The sequence below is a fragment of the Ammospiza caudacuta genome, chromosome 2, assembly GCF_027887145.1.
Source record: "Ammospiza caudacuta isolate bAmmCau1 chromosome 2, bAmmCau1.pri, whole genome shotgun sequence".
NCBI classification, from domain to species: domain Eukaryota; kingdom Metazoa; phylum Chordata; class Aves; order Passeriformes; family Passerellidae; genus Ammospiza; species Ammospiza caudacuta.
In genome coordinates, this window is record NC_080594.1 from 6,122,922 (window position 1) to 6,140,132 (window position 17,211).

The following is a 17,211-nucleotide window of genomic DNA, read 5'->3' on the forward strand; positions in this document are numbered from 1 at the left end:
TAAACACACAATTAAACACACAATTAAACACACAATTAAACACACAATTAAACACACAAGCAGTGGGGTCGCTGCCTGTCCGTGACAGATGAACTGTGAGGTTCGGGATTTTCTGTTCAGGAGCATCCCGGCTCTCACCCCAAGCCATTGCTGACTCTGGAGAACTGATTACACATTAGTTTTATTGGATATGCCTTTGTCTGAGGGTCACAAGAGTATGGGAAAAGGAACAATAATTTTCTTGGTTTCAATATGTAATTACAATCCTTAATTTTTAATAAGGTAGTTTATAATGTAGCTGTGGTTTCATCGTTGGCGATTGCCTACATATGCATCATGCCCTTAGAAAATAAGAAGAGGGCCTTTATTAAAAAAGACTGAGCTGTAGGTTTGAATGCCAGCTCGATATAACTTCCCTTACTTTGAAGTGTTGGGGATGATTATGTTAATGTGCAAGGAAAAAAAGAAGAGACTGGAATGTAGTAATGCATTTTGATGGCTAGATATAAATTCAGCCTGAGAAACAATCGTAAGTTTATGGTTGCAGTACCCTAATAAACCACACTTTTATAACCTTGCATGGAGAAACAATCTATTAGAATATTGTAATAGCAGTGTAAGGATGTATGTGGGCATGAAGAGGTACAGACTATGTGCTTGCTGTCAGTATTCCTTGATTTTCTGAAAACATTGATTTTGTTGCAAATAGCAAGTTTTCATTGTTTTGCATGTGTCCCTTTAGTTATTTTTTAGTGATTGTCGCAGGCTGAAATCCAGACCATGTGTGATGACATCGATAAATGACATCAAATTTCTGTGGAAATTTGGTGCTTCTCTACGAGGCAAGTTAAATAAAATACACTTTAGAAGTTTATTCCTGCACGTCTGCACTCTTTGTTAGGTCAGATCAGTCAGACATGGGTTAGTAAGCAGGACTGAAATCCTGGTTTTGAAAATGCACAGATGAGGGGGAGGAGAGCACTTGAATTTAGATTCAGATCCCCACTTTCCTTGAGAGAGAGGCTGGGCAGCTGAACTACAGGGTACTCTTAAATTGTGCTAATTAGCTAGGAGACCAGAAATGCTTTTTTCTGTAATATTTCTTCATGAATGTTTAATTGTGATGAGATAAACAAAGATGTCCATAATAGACTCCATGACTGCAATAAATACAGTATGTCTGAGCAATTGCTTGCTTGTGTTGCAAGCCTGAATGCTGGAATGCTGTTGTATGTATTGATAGTGGAGATAAGAGAAGCCCTCCAATTTATCTTTTAAATTATTAATGCTTAAATATCAGTGTTTCTTTTAGATTGTGGCTTGGTTCAGGATCTAATCACCAATCAAAATGTAAAAAAAACCCCTTAGTTCTTTATGCTACAGATAAATTTTAAAAATCAATCAGATGGAATAAATAACCTTTCCTTAGTGACTATATGTAAATATCTCTAGCAAACCAAAGCAGGGACTCTGTGTTTCCTGTTTGTTGGATTTACAGTGAAACTGGGACACAACAACTGGTTTAGCCGGAGGATACACTATCCCGTATTAATTTAAAAATGAAAACAAGTCAAAATATGCAAAATGAATGGGTAACAAAACCAGATTAAAGCCAGTGTTCAGTGTTCCAGAGTTGTACTTAGAAAAAAAACAGGAGGGAGGGTTTGTTTTTAGAGGTATAGATAAGCTATTCTGGCATTGGGGCACTGGAGTACTTAAGCACATACTTAATTTAAACCAGGTGATGAGGTTCAGTCTGCTTAAATCTAAGCATGTTTGGGTAGTTAGAGGAAATGGCTGCTGTGAAGAGACCCTGGAAAATTGCTGCTTTCAGGTACTACTCTCTAGAATAGTAGATAAAGTGTCTGATTTGAAAAATATTCCTTTCCTGACCATGTTTTTGGGAGAAAAAAAGGAGAGGTGAGCTTTCAGATGTGTGAGCCTTGAAGAAGCTCTTGAGGTCATGCTTTAAATAGTTGTAAGATTTCTGGTCCAGTGAAGGTTGCCAGTCTTCCCTATCTCCTTTTCTAGTGTGAGTAAAGCATTGCAAGTGAACTTTCACTGACAGCTGAGGCAGACTGTCTTGGGATGCTTTGTGGATAATGACCCAAATTCAGCACTGTTTGATCTATTCTGGGCCTGTCTAATTCCTGCTCTGCAGATATAAGGAAATTAAATGAGGCTGTGTGTAGTGAAGGATGAAGTGGTTAACTTGAAAATTACAGAGGCCGGAGAAAGATAAGTGATCAAAGAGTGCATAAATGTATTGCTATGTGAAATGCACAGCATTTTACATGTAAAATAAAGTTATGAGGAGAAGTGTCTTTGGTGCCTCAGCAAGGGGCCACTTTCCAAATTCTGCAATGCTTTACCTTATCCTGGAGGAGCTCCATGGGAATCAAACTGCTTACTTGTGTAAGAGTTTGTGAGATGGTGCTGAGGGCTCCCTGACTTTACACTTGTCATGTGAAGGTGGGCTGAGCTAGGAGGGGGGCAGAAAGGAAAAGGCAGGGAGAAAATTCCAGAGCCTAAGGAAGCTCAGGCTGCAGTTCACCCTGACATCTGGATGTGCAGTGGCACCAGGGGAATGTTGTGGCTGTGTTCAGTGTGGTGGTGTAAACTGTGTCATCCTGCTATCTCTAACTGCACCCATTAGCAATGGAACCTGGTGATGGGAGTTCTCCCATGTGGGGAGGCCATGGAAATGCAGAGGCACAAAATCAGAGAGGATTAGAAAAAGGTGAAGCAGAAAAGAGCAGGTGAGGGGTGGTGGCCAGCACAAAACCAGGGTGTAAATATTTGAAGAGTAAGGTGTAGCAATAAATGAAGACAGCCCTAGGAAAGAGGATAGAGAAGGTGAAGAGGAGCTGTTGGGGAAATGCTGTGGCTGAAGATAGTGGAGATTTCCTCCACTGCTTTAGTGGGTTCAAATAAGTTCAGATTCATTTGCCTGCTTTGTTAAAAAAGAAATCACTTATTTATTTGTGCAAGTGTAAAAACCATGTTTTATACAGCATATCTCACCCTCACCTTGCAGATTAGACACCTTTACAGCAACATTTGTGGAAAGCTCATGAGAACTGGAAAATAGCTCATTTGTAGGAGGAAAATGGGGAGTCACACCTAGCAAATACACAGGTAAGAAATAACCTTTATAAATGCTGAAAGTAAAATTATTGAAATCGATTTCATAAGAGAAAATTAACTGTCTGCAAATAATGCCCATAGTGAATTGCTGTCCAGTAAGAATTATGCCATAATCAATGAGGTGGCAAAGGGAAATGAGTCAGTAAGCTAAAGATCAGTGGATTGCCTATTTGGAAATAGCTTATACTTCTAAACATTTTAATTTTTAAAAAGTGTATTTTTATTGATCTAGAAAAATATTGAGGAATGTGGTGAAGCTGAAATATATGAGAATGTTTTCCTTTCCATCTGTTCACAATTCAACTTGAACTGGGCATGTGTGTGAAGCAGAAAATGTATTGTTGGTCTTATTCATAACTTAATTGTTTATTGCTTTCCCTGCCTAAAAAGAATCAATTGCCAATAGACACCACACAAGGTGCAAGGGGTAGAGGGTAATACACATTTAGGTGTGTAAGCATGGCTTATTTAATTTGTTTTTATGAGTACTTGCTGACATCTATGGAGATGGAGATTGTCTTTTTATGAGAGAGGGTATTTGTGATGTACATGTTTTGCTTGATACTCTGCTGAATTTGCTTGACAGACCTATGAATAAGTAAAACCCAGCAAGAATGAGTTGAAGGAAAACTGTAGTGCCTGAAATGTGAAATGTTACTCTAGTTTGCTGGAACGCTTTTAGTGAACTGAAACCTTGAATGTATAAAGGATGTTGTCTTCATCTCATTTTTTTTTTTTGTCCTGAGTGTATTTATGAACAATTCTGGGGGCAAAAACAAAAAAACCAAACACAACCCAAAATACCTCCCATTCTTAAAAAATCCTCAACAACAAAAAGAAAACTGCCAAATTCCTTCATCCTTAATGTATATGAGGGTAGGCAAATTTTTTCTGTTGCACAGGGTTAGTCTAACAAAAGAAGATACTTATGTATGCAAGAGTACACCTTACTTTTAGTCACTTTCAGCATCTTCTTAATAAAGTAAGAGTATTTTGAACTGCTTATTATGTGCATGAAGTTCAGTACTTTGTGAAGCCCCCTAAAAGCCTACCCCCTCCTTACAGAGATCTGCTCTTAATTATCACCTTGATTGGTGCTAATAGGACACTTCTGACTTGCAGACTGCATCTTTTATAACCTTCATTGCTGATTACAAGGTTTTTCCTTTGTGGAAGAGCAAGTGCTTCACCATAAAATAGTGCCATTACTTTGTACCAGCAGAGTCAGTTTTGCTTCAGTAATCAAATACAGTAGGACATCATATTTCTGTAGGGCATTCATAAAATCAGAGGTTATACTTTTAAGAGCTTTTGCTTGCAAATATCATTTCTTTAAATGACTTTTCCCAGGGAGAAAAGGGAATCCAGGCTAGCAACAAAATAGGTAAATACTGTTAGCATTTTATCACAAGCTTCAAGACTTCCTTAAGGCATAGTGTTCAGAAAAAATGGAGTAAGATATTATGGGGAGGATATTTATTATTACAAACTGCAAAGTCAACAGGGACTGCTAAATGTTCTTGCAGTCATAATAGCCTATCTCATGTTAATTCTAGCCCAAAGCTCTGTGACTCTTTATTTGCAGAGATAATGGGGGGTAAAACTGTATTTTTAGTTTAGCACCAGATTCCTCCCAACCATGGAAAATAAATTAGGGAGCTTCACAAACTAAAAATGATTTGGGCTTTGGAGGAATTCCCAGCAATAATATACAAGACTTATTACCCTGGATAGTTAGAAGGTCCCATATGTTTATGGCTGATAGTAGTAATTTTGATGGAATATTGCCTCAACAACTTGTTTTCTAATAATTTGCCTGCAACCCAGATCTGTTGATCCTAAGAGAAGATCTTGGGTTCCTAAGAGAAGATCTTTTTGGAAATGTTTTTCTTGTTTGTACTCCCTATGTTTCTCTTAGATCAAATGCAGTGTATTTTGCCCAGGAAAAAAGCTGCACTAGTGGTCAAACTTCTACATTTAATTTAGCTGGAGTCCACTATACATCAGAGTTTAACACATCAAGGCTTGGGTTATATAGGTTCAGATTTGAGAACATGTGTGCATTTTTTTTTTTTTTTTTTTTGAGTAAAATACACTACAGGTAGGTGTGCTAAAATAATGCCTTAAAAAATCTAGGAAATTCAGCTTAAGGCTATTGCTGTTCATTATTTGTTTGACATTGTTATCCAGGAAAGTGGCTGCTTTGGGTTTGGAATGCTCTATAATGTTGGGAGGGAAAAACATCAGTCCATCCCCCGGAGAATATGTTGTCCCAAAATAGTAGGGAATAGCATGATAATGTCAACAAACTGAAGTGCAAAGAAAGCAGAAGTTAAATTATGTAGCCTCACATATTTTCTGTGCATAGGTGTCAAGGTAAAAAGAAGTTAAGCTTTAGAAAAAAAAACATCAGTAAGGAGAAGACAAAAGGTACTTGTTAGAAGCAAAATTAATAACAGTGTCCTGAAAGCTTAACAAGAATTGAAGGAATCAGTGTGGTCTGTGAGGGTGTGGAGTTTGGGATAGGCCAGGGAAAGCCTTGAAGACACCTGCACTCTTTGTGGTGAGCAGCCAAAGGAGGCAATGTGGTCAAAGAAATAATCTAAAGAAATGGTCTTTTGTGGTTATGTTTATTGAGTGGTATTGTGATGGTATTCTTCAATCCATGTGAAGATAATTTTAATGTATTTAGGCAAGTTAATATTTCTTTTCAATATTAAGGGAATAGAAAACTGTCTGTTAAAACTGGAAATGTCAGTTCAAGGAACTCTTATCTTGGTCTTGTTGGTAATGATTTATACTTTCCCCAGGGTTCAGAATGCTTGTCATTTACACTGTCCTTTGGGTACTGCTAGAGCTGCCTATGGCTCAATCCAACAAAAAATATGTTCAGTTCCTCTCTGACAAAAGTGTATATAAACCTCAAAGTCACTAGAAGCTGCTCCGAAAGCATACACTACCAGAAAGATATATTTTATATTGCATTGGACCCTAAAGTGTCATAAAAATGGCATATCCTTTTTTCCCCTTTTTTTTTTTTTTTTTTTGGTAGCTTTATGACCAGCAAGACAGCATCAAGCAGTTTATTGCAGACCTGGTTTATGCCTTGCAAGAGAGCAGTGTAGTAGACCCTTGTGCATGCTTTGTTTTCAGCACCAACACTGGAAGCAATTTTGAATCTCATTTGATTTTGGTTGAATCTATGCTCTTTGTTGTCTGTGAGCGAATTTAAAAAAACAAACTTAAACTAATGTTGTTTTTGTTGCTTAAAAAGGCATTTAATTTATTTTTGATTAGCTTAAACTGTATTTGTACATCATGCTTAATAGTTTCTTAACCCTTTAATGCCTTAATCACTTAGGATAATGTCACATATGCCATTTCCAGAGATAGGGAGAGGCACTCAGCCACACGTAAATGAGGATTCAACCCTACAAAGCCAGGCAAGACATTTGAGCACATTAATTTCAGCAAGAATTCGATGCATAATCCCTGTGGAAGTTAATTGGGCTGTTTCATTGGTAAATGAGGGTTACTTGCAGGGTCCATGGAAGTGGCAGTATCCTTGTGGGGGGCTCAGCTGTCTCTGGCAGAGGAGGTGTGAGCAGCCTCTCCTCTGCTGGAACAGCACCAACTCTCCCGAGCTGAGCCTTGGAATCCCATTAGATCCTGACTCAGGGAACCTGTCTGCCTTCACCTTTAAACTGGTGTTGGGAATGCATCTTTCTATGGTGGCTCTCTTCTCCTTTGAAATGAGTAATGTGCAACTGTTTGCTTATAGATTATCAGTGTTAAGCTCACTTGCTCCTTGATTTTAATAGGGCTGTAATTGCCAAAAGAGTTTGTGTGGCAGTTATGCACCTTGCTCCTATTTTAGAGGAACATGGACCACAGAGAGTTCTGATGAGCCAGTCCCTTAAAGCTGTTCTGATCTGCCCTCAAGGAGCGGATCCTTCTTTCAGCAGAAGAGTCCTTTTATTGGGATTGCATTATTTCATTATTTTCTCTGCTGTCCTGGAGATCTGAGCCCGTCCATGTAGGGTCTTGTGGCTGGGGAAATGCAGCTGGCTAGAAAGTCAGGGAAGAGAAATATGTGTGATTTGCCTTTTATTGTTTTTTTGGTTTTTTTTTTTTTTTTAGCAGTGATTTCTGATTGTAGCTGCTCCTGGGAATTATTTTGGTTTAAAGAATAGTCCCTGTATATCAGGGATATTTTGGTTTAAAGAATAGTCCCCGTATACCAGGTATTTTAAAAGACAGTGACAGCCTTCTGGCATGGGCTGTTTTGTTCAAAGTTCTGCTGACTACATCACTTAATTAATGAGGTATTTCATTATTAAGTGCCTGATCAGAACCAAGGAAATTTGTAATGTTGGCCAAATTCACTAACTTAGCAGTTTAGCTGTCACTGCAGTATGAATTACAGATAGTTCTTGTGGTTTTTCTTGCTATTCACATTCATGGACTGCCTTAATAAAGGGAATAAAAAGAGGATTATCATGCACTTTCCCCTTGTAGAGAAATAGATGATACAAGCACATCAATTTTGTCTCACTTATAAATAGCTCCCGGAAACAGTGGTCTGTGAGGGAATAGGGCTGATTGACTCATTGGCTGTGAATAATTTAGCCTCAAAGATTAGCATTTTTGTACATGTATTATCCATGGAGGACTGAATTCATCTATTTGTTATTATAATATTCCATTTAATAGTTTATGAATTGCTGTCTGAATTTTTTGGAGATGTGCTTAATTCACTGCTTTGTTATACGTGATGTGTGCTGGTCCTCTGAGTCATCTTGACAATGTTTGCGGACTGGGACATTCAGCTGGAGAACAATGACAGGGTCCACAGCTCTTGGTGGCCACATGAGGAGATGGGGAGGATTCATATGCCAGCATTTTTTAGGAAATGATTGTCATGATGGGGGGAAACGCTTCAGACTTGCAGTGGTTGTGAGAGCTGCTTTGCAGTGAGTTTTTTTTTTAATTGAATTTGGTGCAAGACCTTGCACAGAGCAAATTCCGCTTTTATTTTTGAGGATGCAGAGTAGCACAGGGTCAGTGTGGGACTGGGAATTTGAAGTCCATGATTACAGCTCCCAAGCAGGAAGCCCTGCATATAGAGATAATTGAGAGCTCCTGAGGAAGGTAGTGCAAGTGCCAGAAACGAGCTGCATATATTAGCATAGTATTCTACCTATTAAAAAATAATAAATCAGAATTCTAGTTCATTAATTTCTTGGATACCTCTATTGATTTGTGGTTTATGTATAATTGTATACATACAATGTCTTTGTGCCTCAGTTTCTCCCTCTTACTCGTTTCTGCTCTGGGTGAGAGTGGCCTTGTTTTTCAGCAGCAAAAAGTGATAGCAATCCTTTCCCACTTGCTCCTCAAGACTGTTGTATTTTAGTCCATGTTTTTGAAGTGCTCTGAGCATGCTGACCATTGGTATGGAAAGCCCAACAGTGCTTTGGATTGCACTAATGAGTAGCAGGAGGAATTAAAGTTATAATCATACTGGCAAATATACAAAGCCACTGAATGTTAGTTTTATGCACGGTTACAATCGGTGTCAAAGCTATAAGATGTTGTATAATCAAATAATTTATTAGCACAGCTGCTTAACTGCTGACAGCAAAACAACCTGTAGCTTAATTGCTCCTTCAATTGCACTGGTTTCCTGCATGGTCCTTCTGGTCCCAATACCCAAAGCAGAAAAACCCTGCCTCAGGCTTCCTGAGAGTTGTGCAAGACCCTGTGGGTCATAACTCATCCATGTCAAATTAATGTTGCTGTCATGGGGCATCAGTGGCATAATGAAGGGAGAATAAGGGCATTAAGGAGAGTTAGTCCTTCAGTAGGACTTCCCTTCTAATTTCATTGATATGCTAAATAGAATGGTATCTTTTTTGGGGGTTTTTCCATTAAGAAATTATGACAATGTTAAATAAATAGTTTGAGGAAGAGATGTGAGCCTTGTTGTTTTAAAGTATTAATAATTTGTTTCCATTCAAAATGGAATTGTTTTATACATTTAGAAATGCAATAAGGAAAGTTGCTGCATGATATCTATTCTAAAATTTCTATTCTAAAATTTCTTTTCCTCTAAGTTAGTTGTTGTTGAGTTCAGTTATTTTATTCCATAAAGTACAAAGATAAATGTCCTGCCTAACCTGTACTCTGCAATGGCTGTTTTTCATTTTGTTTTCAGTATATGCAGCCAGGTAGATGAAGAATACTGATCCTTAGTGACTAGCATGTTGGGGATCACTTTGAATAGAACCCAGGCATGTCCTTGATTGTCAATGACAGAACTTGAGAAATTGTGCTTCATTCAGTCATTGAAAACTTTTACATGTAGTGTTGGATTTTCATAGTAATCACCTAATTAGGTAAAATTGATTCTTACCTGATTACAGGGACAAGGGATGTTCAGTCAAACACAAACTTGTGTCTTCAAGTTGTTAATTTACTGCATCATCACAAACAGCTCTTCAGCCCTGTGGTATAATGGAAAATAGTTGCTTATTCCTCTTTTGAAGATAAAACTTTTTCCTGCTTTAATTATGTCCATGTGTGAAGGTTATGTCAGTTTAACTTTAGCCTTCACCATTAAATATTTCAGATTTTGTGCATAGCTCTGGTGCTAGATACTGTGGAAAATATATTCATAGGTCTTCACACTTTCTGTCTTCATGTTTAGAAGCAGTGATTTCTTAAACTAGGAAATACATAGAGATAGAAAATAAATTTAAGTTGGTGTATCAGGTAAAACTCTCCTTTTCATTGCTGTTTTGCTTTTTATTAATCCAATGGTCAGTCCAATGGATTTGTACTAATTCAGTGAGATTGTGAGTTCCTACTGCTTTGGAAATACACCACTTGGAATGGGAATTTCTTCTGCTACTGAAAACTGGGATTGGGCAAGATCAGTTCCCACATTTCTTGTCTATACTGTAGTTCCTAGCCCTCCCTGTGAGATTTTTGTAGACATTTTAACTGTGTGGAAGCTCACCCTCTGTGCAGACCACCTAGCACCTTATCCTCATGTTTTGTTCAGCTCACATACATGTCATGGCAGGTTCTCCAGTGTCATTTTTAGGTCATATCACTTATCATTCTCTTGTCTCTGTAGAACTAGAAGTGAGAAGCTGTGAATTCCATCTCTGCACTGGTGCAAAAAAGCCCTGAAATTTGATCTTGTTCCTACTGCTCTTACAGATGTGTCTGCATTGAAAGAGCATGGCCATGACCTTGAACATTTGGTGGCTTCCTAGTTTTCAAATATGCATTTAAAGGAAAGGAGAATGAGTTGAAAATTTAGTTTTCTGGGTTCAACTGACTTAAGCAGTTGAATATGACTAATGTACTTTGTCATATATTTGTCTCTGCTAATTTCTTCCAAGATAAGCAGCTAGATTCACTTTTATTTCTGAGAGGTGTAGTTTATTTTAACAAAGGGCAAGGGGAAACTGGAAAAAATTTTCCTGTTCATTTGCATGGTGAGCTGTAAGTGGAGTGATTTTGTCAGGAGAAAAAAAAGTAAATATTCTTATGTAACTCCTTCCAGTTTGTTACCAAGTTGTTTTACAGGTCCCTCAACAAACTTGAGGCCTGTTTTTAGCACATCCATTAAAAGTCAGTCAGAAAGATAAGCTGTGGTGGGCTTAAATTGGCTTTTCAAGTGTTCAGCACTTTTGTGGTAAAATTCTTATGGTGGCTTCTAAACAAGAAATGGTTGTGAGCCAGAGCAGATGAGTTGGTGATGCACACAAAATGCTGTATGTGTGTTATTTATCTGTTTATTCATGCAGCAAACTGAATGGCGATATCAAATGATAATAGTTTTGCTTTAGACTATTGTTCTTTTTCTTTAAACATTTCTCAGTTGGAGGCCCAGTTTGCCGATTTTTCTAAGTACTTCACCACGTGTAAGTGCTTGATTTGCCAAAATTACCAGATTCCAAGGAAATCAAACCATAAATTTCTCACAACTCTTAGCCTTTATTCCCGCCATCAATTTCTAAGCAGGAGGATTGTTCATAGAGTGCTGAACTCGGGGTACCACAAACACAGCTCAACAAAACCGAGTTAAAATCACACAAAAGGGGAGAAAATAGGTTAACGTGCTGTAACTAGTCCTGAACAGCAATCCCTGCGCTTAAAGACCTTTAGAACTGGATTAGAGGAGACACAGGGAAGTAAAGAAGAGCTAAAGGGAACAAGCTGCTTCTGAGGGAGCCGCATGATTCCTCCCCTTGCTGGTGTCACTGGATGTAGGAACAGTGATATATTCAGTGTGCCAGCATTTGCATTACAAATGCTTGTACTGGGTTTAGAAAAGACCTAACAGATTGTCATTGCCCAGAGCACTGGCATTACAGTGATTGCTCCAATACAACACGGGCTGGTAAAGTTTTTCTTAACCCTTGTGCTTCCTCCCTGCAGCTTGAAATTGAGTTGTTTGCCCGGAGTTAGCTTTCCTAGGCGAGTGCGCGTTTCCATGCCCGCGGAGATCTGGATAAAGCAGTTAGCTCTGTTAATCACTGGCATCTGGGATATTGCGTGATTTGAGATGTGATTTGGGTTTTCTCAAGTGCTGCAGTGATAGATGATGCACAGCTCACTCGGAGCGCTGCTGAGATTGCACCCAGGGCTGGCGGGAAGATGAAGTATTATGCGGGGCTTTTCACACATTCTGTGTTTCTTGTATTGTCTCCAGTTTTCTGAAGGCTGTGGCAATAAAATTAACAGCCTTTTTCATTTATGCTTTCGTTGCAATGCTGCCATTTGGTTTAATTTCAGTTGTTCTAATTTAGATTGGTGAAAGCTGGAAGGGAATCTTGTCCCCTAAATGAATACATCTGGAAAACTGTGAGGGTTTGTTTTGTGAATCTTTTATTTTTAAAAAAATATTATGGAAATAAATTTTAAAACTCCTAAATTAAACTTGCCTTGAAGTTCTACACCTAATTTAAAAGCAGTGATTTTTTTAAACTTTTTAACCTAAAGATCATCTCATTCCAACTCCTTTCCATGGGCAGGAGCATCTTCCATTAGACCAGGTTGCTCATAAACCCAGGGATGGTGCATCTTCAGTTTGTCTGAGCAACCGGGGCCAGTGCCTCACCACTCTCATAGTAAAGAATTTCTTCCTAATATCTAATTTAAACCTGCCCTCTTTCAGCTTGGTGCCATTCCCCTTGTCCTGTCCCTGCATGCCCATGGGAAAAGTTCTTTTCCAGCTTTCTTGCAGGCGCCCTTTAGGCTCTGGAATGCTGCCAGTTGGTTTTCCTGGTGCCCTCACATCCTAAGGCTGAACAATCCCAACTCTCTCGTGTTTGCCATCCCACTGAAGCAAAGCAGATCTGTGTAGACATCCATAAGCCCCAAGAGTGGTTATTAAAGTTATTAATCACCTCAGCAAAGCATTGACAATTAAAAAAAACAAACCCAAACCAACAAACCCACCTCAAATCAACCCCTTTTTTTATTAACTCAATGAAAGATTTTATATTTGAAAAAAAAATAGTTTTTAAACTGATAGAGCTCTCAATTTAACCAGTGCTTTGTACTATGATGTTATCTTACATTTAAAACTGATTATATTAACAAAAACCCCCTCTGCATCAACATATAAAATATTCTTAATATTGATATAACTTTTATAAAGGAATTAATATATGATAGTTTGCAACTAAATGTGAGTGTCCTGACAGTTATCTGAAAGAGGAGTATAAACCTTCAGCATTTAGTGGGCAACTAACATGAATTTTGAAGGAAAGGCACAGAAGTAGCTATTATTATCTGGAAACCACTGTCCTTCTATAAAGGATCTGTATGACATATGAAAAATGACAGCTTCAGAAAATTACTATACAAAACTATTTCAATGCATCAGAAACAAAGTTTCTCCTTGTCATAAAGACATGAGGTCCACCTTCATGACTGGGCAATAGCACATGCAAATGAGTTCCTTATTTTATTCAGATGCCCTTCAGGGAGTGTATCATCATGTTAAAGATTCTGAATGTAGAGAGTACCCATAGGTATCTAAGCAATCTCTTTCAGGATAGAAATATCATCTCTGATAGGTTGGTATCTTGTCTAAAGGAGTGTCATTAACTTCTTTGAGAAAGTAGTATTTTATGGGGGCTGGTTTTTGGCTCTTGGTATTACAGTCTATAATTATTAATTAATTTATGACTTGCAGTAAAAATCTTCCATAAATATTCTATGTAGAAGACAAAAGGATCTAACATGACTGTGGTTCAAAACACTGTGTGAAAGAGGATGTAACAGCATGGTAAAAAGAAATAGCATCATAAAGCTGCATTCCAGAATCTGTGCAAATGTCCTAAGCAATAATAAATAGGATTTTGTGGCCAAGGGATGGTCATTGTATCCTTTTTATCATCTCTGAGAGAAATGAGCTGTTTCTGCAATTATCTTGCCTATTTCATCATGCCTGTTAAAACAACCTTTCATTCTGAATTTTAAGAATGGGTTTTGGCTGAAAGAAAAGGGCAGATTTGTGATTATCTAAATCGTGAAAAGAGATAATATTTTATTAGCAGTCTTGGCAGCAGTACTCGTGTATGCAAGCTGTAGCACAATCCATGGTATTTGTTACAGTAAAATCTAATTAAAAATTAAACTAAGCTGGTGGCATTCAGGCTGCCATTGGAGAGGGGGGACTGGATTCTGTGGGTCTCTTTGTGCATATGTGTGCTGCTGCCTTTCTGTGGTGTGGCAGCCAAACAGCTTCTGCCTGAGCTCAGAAATCTCAGCAATGTGTGAGCCTGCAGTTGGCTTGTGAGCTGTTGTCAGACAGCAGGCACACAGCCTGGCATTTGTGTGACCCTGGTACCATCTCTGCCCAGGCATTTCCAGTGCTCAAACACTGGAGCCCTCTTTTGCTCTGCAGTTTTACTCAGCACCGTCTTATTGGAGGTTTAGGCATGCAAAATTGTGGGATCTCAGCACCTCAGGACTGAGGTGCAGAGTGGCCGAGACCACCCTTGGGGGGCTCGGGAGTCCTGGAATGTTGCCAGAAGTGTCTGGTGGCTGGACTTTGATCCTGCACAGGAGACGACACCTGTATGAGGATGGGAGGATTTCACTGGATGAATGGTGAAGGGATAAGTTAATCAGAGTGTAAGACACAGGGTTTAGGATTTCTGTACAGGGGGGTCTAAAGAAGTAAGATGGAGGAATTGGGGCGTGTCCTGTCCTTCTTCTTCTTCTTCTTGGCCTCCATCTTCTGTGGTGATGGTGGCACTTTGGGATTGGTTATTACTAAAAGTGCACCAGTTAATAAGGGTAGAAGGTATTGGGGAAAAATGATAAATATTGTATACGTAACTTCAGGTATAAAGATAGGTGACCGCCCCGGGGGCTTGCAGTGTGCTCATGGCTGACTTGCTGTGCAGACCTCTGTCGGGCCGAGAGAAAATCTTTTAGATAAACAATTAATAAACACAGAGACCGAGACAAGATCTGTAGTCTCTTCTCGTTCTTTGAAGCGTCGGCTCTTCAAGGCCATCCCTGGGCCTCTCCAGGCCACCTAGACAGCCGAGAAACCGACACAAAATGGGGTTTATGGGAGTTTCCTAGATAAGAGCTCGATCAAAACAGCTGAACCACCTGCTCCACTCCAGGTCACTGACGATGGCAGTGGTAAATCTCGTGTTTCATTTTTGCATATGAAGAATGACAGCTCAGTGCAATGTTTTCCTGTGCAACGTGTTGGTCTGGCATATAAATGCACTCCTCTTCTTGAGACAGGATTACAGGAGCTGAATACAGAGCAGGATGTGCCGTGGTTTGCTTGCACTGACAAGTGTGGCTTGTGCTAACTGTCAGCAGGGCTTAGAGAAAGCTACTTTTTAAGTCAGGACTCTCACACATCTATAGTGAGCCACCTGCCCTTTTGAAAATTAACAGTTATTCTATGCAAGTTTCCGTGCTGCCACTTTGCTGGATTCAATTCCTACACTTTGGGCTGGATGTGATCAGGACCTTGTCCATTTCCTTCTCTGTTTTCTATAATATCTCTTTTTGAAAAACATACCAATTAGGGTGGAAGGTCTATTTCTTTGTGATATTTATTCCTTTTTTTTGATATTTAACCAGAGAAGACTAACCCAAATATATGAGATGGTGAATTCCAAATATTAAGTGAAGGTAAACTGTGCAGAAAAATAAGTGAATTGGTAAAAGATAGATTGCTCAATCATTTTATGTAGGTGCTTACCACACTTGTTTTTCTTAATTCAAATACATACTTGAATCAATTAACACTTTTTTTTCTTAATTATTTTTTTTTCTATTTGTAAGTCTTAGAAGGAAAAGAAAAAACTATAAAAATTTCCATGATTCTATTAAATTCAAAACACTGTGGTAGTGTCTGTAACATTGTTTGAATCTCATATCCCTGGTTTCACTATATGTAGAGATGCAAGAAAAATAGTGGTTCTGTAGTTGGTGAAAAGTGTCCTCTAGACAATGAAAAAGTGAAGATTGACCAAAGACTTGGAACAGTTTTATACCAGGGATATAAGTGGAAAATTGTAAAGAAATAGTGAAATGTTACAGGCAATCTCTTTTACCACTTTTTTTTTTTTATTTTTTATTTTTTTGCTGCTGTGATTGTCTCCACATCAGGGAAGTTTTCATGCTACAGAGTTTTTAAAGTGTTTTCATTCAGAGTAGGTTTGTGTTTACATTTTAATGTTTTCCTGTGCTCTAGAATATAATAATGGTTGTAGTAATTAGCAGTATGATTGGGAGCAGACATGGAATCTAATGGAGTTTAGTAAAATTTTGGTGTAGCCTGAAATTTCTTTTCAAAGGAAACAAATAGAGTGAAGTTCTTTCTGGTGTCCCACAGGAGTATCTCCTGTGATTTTTGCATCTATTAAGGTGATTGGCAGCATTTTCAATCCATTTTCCAATTATCTCTCCAAACACTTTGGAAAATTCAATTGCCTAAAGCTCCTTTCCCTCCCTGTCTCTACCCCCCACCCTCTTCAATTTATGCTACTCCTTATATAAATAAATTGAAGAAAGAAAGAAAAAATGCTTGGTAACGTTTGCTATGGAAAATGCAAGAGGTCAGATTCTTATGGTGAATAAACTGAATTTGGTGAAACTATGAAAATACTTTTCCAGTCTTAATATACCTTGATGATTTTACCAAAAACTGTTATGGAGTATAACATACTGCTGTACTCTCTTGCACTTTTTCACAATAGAGTGCACTGACAGTTTCTTGTGCAAGAGACTGTTGTATGTGTTTTGAGTTGAGAATTCACATCCTTGATATTTTAGAATTATTTACTTCATATTACTTCATACAAAGTAGAAGTTATTATTTACTTCATACAAGAGGAAGTTTTGTAGAGAAGTTTCCTCCCCCTCTCCCTGCTAGGACTTAATTTTATATAGACACACATGCTAATAGTCACTGAAAAGTTATTGTACTTAAGGAGAAATAAGGTGGTTGGGGTTTGTTTGTTTGTTTTTTTTTTTGTTTTGTGTGTTTTCCTTTTGTAGATGGAAATGAAATTCATAATTTGTTAATATCTGTTTTATTCCCTCACTAATCACCATTTTCCACCCTCCTGCCTGTCCATACCATGGTTAATGGCTTAGCTGCAAAAATTGGTGGTGGATGGGAAAAGAGAACAGAGACATTAGTAAATTTAAATATGTAAATGCATTTCAAAAATGATCTACATAAATTTGTAGAAGATCCTCACTCAGTCTTCACATCATGCTGCTGCCCAGCATCCTACCTAAGCCTATTACTGCTCATACTTGCTGCCAGAATATTCATTAGCTCTTTAATCTTTTAATTCCTATGTGACAGAGAAATAATGTTTGGCTGTAATTATGTGTGTGCACATGGGTTGTACACCCATGCAACCCAAATTTTATTTCTGTTCTTCCTTTTGTTGCTGTGCTTCCCTTTCTATGTCTTTACAAAGGGCACAATCAACCTTCTGATTCTGAGTCTTGACACTGGGCAAACAGATGTGCTGCCTGGAGAAACAC

At 38.3% G+C, this 17,211-nt stretch overlaps 1 long non-coding RNA gene across 1 annotated transcript in view; it reads left to right on the plus strand.

Annotated features, from left to right (window-relative positions):
• Positions 1-3,076: 3,076 nt before the first annotated feature.
• LOC131554866 (uncharacterized) overlaps positions 3,077-17,211 on the plus strand; it is a 31,068-nt gene continuing 16,933 nt past the window's right edge. The window contains exon 1 of the long non-coding RNA XR_009274457.1: positions 3,077-3,138. This is a non-coding gene — a long non-coding RNA (uncharacterized LOC131554866). The remainder of the gene's footprint in view (positions 3,139-17,211) is intronic.